This window comes from Corvus brachyrhynchos, unplaced genomic scaffold (genome assembly GCF_000691975.1).
Source record: "Corvus brachyrhynchos isolate BGI_N302 unplaced genomic scaffold, ASM69197v1 scaffold334, whole genome shotgun sequence".
In the NCBI taxonomy this organism is placed as follows: domain Eukaryota; kingdom Metazoa; phylum Chordata; class Aves; order Passeriformes; family Corvidae; genus Corvus; species Corvus brachyrhynchos.
This window is the reverse complement of record NW_008238316.1, coordinates 100552-104791: the sequence shown is the minus strand read 5'-3', so window position 1 is coordinate 104791 and position 4240 is coordinate 100552.

Here is a 4240-nt window from a genome sequence, read left to right as displayed (position 1 = left end):
CGGCAGACCTGTGCGGTGGCGGGCAGGGGGCGTTCCCTTCCGCTAGTTCTCGGTAACCTGAAATACCCCCGAATCCTTTTCATTTTTAAATAAATCTACTGTCACGCCGAGGTTTGTTCAATTTCTGTCCAGTAGATCGGAGTGACTGCAAGCGAGATCCAACCGAAGTATGTGAAGAGTATACACTTTTACAGTTGTTAGGGAGCCCTTAAAGCAGCCTGAACCAGAACTTTGCCACTCTCTGTACGTGCTGGTCTTGCATGAGAGATGAGTGTACCTGGCCCGACACCAGATTAAATTGATAACGGATTAATCTCTAAATTGAATTTTACCTCTCCATGGACAGAGGAAGGTATGCATGGCCCTGCATTCACTCTCAGGACTCCAAAGCTTGGCTATTCATTATCACTTCACTAGGGCACCTATCAGCTCTACTTAGCAGACTGTAATTACTGCCTTTTCTTTTTGATGTTTCTTTATAAAATGAGCAGATCTCTGTGAGTATTAGATCTGTACTTTTGCTGTGTTATCTGTCAGTATCAAGTTCTGTTTAGCATTAGTAGGACACAGAAACAGGGACAAAAAGCCAGAGACAGGAAAATGAATTTTAGAAGATAAAGTTTTTTTCCCCAGGTTTTATAAAATGGCCTGATGCATATTCAAGAATTGCCACTGACATCAGAGGAACTACGATATGGTGAGCTTGGCTATTTACCACCTCTTCCCCATCTCATAGTTGGGAGATGTGGAGATGTGGCAGGTGGTTGGGAGAAGTGATGGCAATTTAATGGATTTACTGGGGAAATTAAAGTAAAATTAGGACTTGAAAAACATATAAATATATTGAAACTGAGTTTGTTAGTTCATTGTTCATGGAACAGTTTGTTTTACACTCTTAATTGGGTAAGGTGGTGCAGACGGGTTACAACTCAGCAAGATCCTATCTGAAGTAACAGGGCTGGGCAGAAAACGTTTTTCCCTCCTGAATATCCCCTTCTCATCAGTCATTACTGTCCAGCCCTAAAGATTAGGGGCCAGATGGGTGCAAACGTAAGATCCTATCTTCAGATATAATTAATTTTCCCATGGGGGTGCTGGCACAGGAGAGAAATACCACAGATTGGCCAACCCTTGCACAAGAATTACTGAGGAGTACAGTGAAAAAAAAAGCACAAGTGTATGTCTGGCAGAGAGAAGGCTCCCAGTCTTGACAGCAGCAGCTGCTGCAAGGTCTGGATGCCAATCTGAGCCTTGCAGAAAGATACTTCCCTCTGCAGAGATGAGGCACTTCAGCTAATCTGGGTCTAAACACAGAGAGAAAAACAGAGATGGCATTTCAAACTTGTCTAAGTGCCCATCTAACACTGCAATCTGCCTGAACTTGAAGTCTCAATGGAAAAAAGAATGGAATTAAAAGGCAAAAATATTGGAATTTAAAGACTATTCAAGCACCTGGTCCTGAACAGATAGCTGTTAGATATTCCTGCAGCTAACAGAAGTGGGCCTAGAGGGCATTAAAAGAAATACGAAAGCATGAGTTAATTGCAATAAGCAAACGGTGAGTCTTTCATTTTCCTGACATTTGCTTTAGTCAGATTTATGCATCTAGAAATCAAGTGACGCGAGACTATCCTTCACTCACTCATTCCACCCTCACACTTCAGCACGTGGAGTTCACTAATCTTATCTGGGAACTTCTCCTGAAATGAAACAAGTGAAACAGAATAGCAGAAATGGCAAATAATTCCTTTCTCCATAGTGTGGTACTGTAAGAGATTGCACTGAAAACTGAAACTACCAGCAAGATTCCCAAGGAAACTTCTCATCTCCAGGCTGTGCAACTGCACTCCAAGAGAAAGTAGAAGAGGCTGTGAACAGCTCCTAAAGGAGGGGCATTTGTTTGAGATTCTCCTCCAATTCCCCCAACAAAATGCATTTGGGAAAACTCTACTTAATTCTGGATTACTCTTTCTCACTGTTGCTGAAAATCAGTCTTATCTCATTCAGTCTGATGACAATGTACAGACTAACAATGCCTAGAAAATACCAGGCCCGTGTTTGCGCTGTGAGAGGATGTGTCATGGGCAGATTGCACAGCTGCCCCAAACTGAGCGAGGATTACAAAAGAATCACTTTCTGCTGAAATAAAGGCCTTTTTCAAACACAACAGCTAGTTAATAACTAACTGTAAGATGCACAGTAGTTTAGTACAGGAAATAAGCTCATACTTAATTGGAAGTGCAGGAGGACATTAGGTAAACAGATTAGAGGGGCTGGGTCTTTGCCAAAATATTGGTACTCTAGAAGTATGCTGACAGCTGGATTTTTCACTGTACCTTCACATAGTTCACAGCCACTTCTTCCATACCTCACCAAAAATACTGCTCTTTTGCTGGAGCAGTGTTTTCTGCACAAGGTCTCTGTGAGAGACGTGGATCCTGCTGCCCACAGAGCCACTTCCTGCATCAGGTAGCCACATTTGCGTAGCTCCTGCCAGCCTACCAGATTGCAACAGAGCTGGTCAGGACTGTACAAGTGGGCCTGAGAACAAATGTCCATCACCCAAACCAGTTATTTGCTGGACAGGCAAAAGCATCTGCAGTGGGGCTCCTGCAAGCTGGGAGGCCTGTCCCACTCCCACAATGCGAGGCAGACACCATCGCAGCAGCATGGAAGTTGTAGCTGTGTTGCAGCTCTTTTTTCTTGCCATTTCAAAGCAGAAGTGTTGCTGTATTGTGACCTCTTAAAATCACTCAGGGCTTTTAATCCTTTGTTAAATTCATAGAAGTTCTGTCCTGTTTAGTTCTTGTTAAGTGAAGGAAAATCTAAACTTACCTTTGTCGGCTGCAACTGTAAAACTCAATGGTGCTGTCCTGCTTTCTTTCCTAGCTATGGCCTTGTCACTTAGGCATCATGTCCCACAATGATTAATATTTTACCTGGCAAACTGATGCAAACTCTTTGACACTACTCTCCTCCCCGGCAACTAGTCCATCTAGGGTTTTCCAGAACGAAAACAAGGGAATGCTGTCAAAAGCCAATCTACACTCTCTGTGATAATGTGATACATTTAAAAAATCACTGCAAGCTTAATTCTATCTTCTAGATCACCTTTTCTACAAGCAGAACTGTAGCTGTAAATTTGGGGAGGTCTGTTCTGTATTAGAAAGATACAAGGACTATAAAAGTGAGAAGCTCATTTCAACGGTTCTTATTCAGAACCCTTGGATTTTACTTTCTTCTTGGTGATCAATAAAGAAACTAAGCCAAGTATTTGAAGGAAAAGTTCATTTTTGAACTGAGAGTAGGTTAAGGGGTGGGAGGCAAATGGAAGGGCTTTGATGGTGGAGACGAGGCAGCAGTGGGTGTTTGCTGAGACTGGTTTTATTCAACGTCTTCTTTCACAACCTGCAGAAGGGAGAGTACACAAAATCTCCAGGTGTATGGATATTCCTGACCGCTTTAGGGCAGTGAAATGCCATGCCAATGACAATGTCCTGCAGGATCTCACAAAACTGAACAAAAAGCACACTGTTGGCGTAAGAGTTTCAGTGTAGATAAACGTAAGGTAACACATGTAGAGGAAAATAATCCAAAGCTTTTCAATGCTGATGATGGAACTCGCCATCACGGCCCAGGAAAGAGATCCTGAAGTTGCTGTTAACAGTTGCCTGAGATTATCAATCCAGTGTGCATCTGCAGCCAAAAAAAGCCAATAAAACATTGGGAAGCAGCAGGAAGAGTGTTGAGCGAAAGACAAAAGGTGTCATTTTGTTGCTCTGTGTACCCTCAGCATGACGCATACTGGATGTGTCCAGCTTCCATGCCTGGTCTCTCACAGAGAACAGGAACATACCATTAACTATCAGTGCGAAAGATTAAACCATGATTTGTGGAGAGTCTAGCTGAAACATGCTTTAGCTGCCTCCAGTCCTAGAAAACAGCAATGACAGACGCGTGTCCTTTGACATCCTTGAGAAAGAAGTTGTGCTTCTTTCTGAAACAAACTTTACATCGAAGTATTTGGTACCATCTCCTGATCTCATGGCTTACACAGTTTGTCCTTCTAAACAGGGATTTTTTCAAAGTACAGTGTTGTATCACTATCGGATGTTGCTCAGGGTTTACAAATGTATGATGGCATTTGGATTTTACCAGTCACATCATATGCTTTAGCATAAGCCCAGGACTTGATTTAAGGTGATTAACATGCCAAGAGGTTTATTTTAAATGCCTGTTT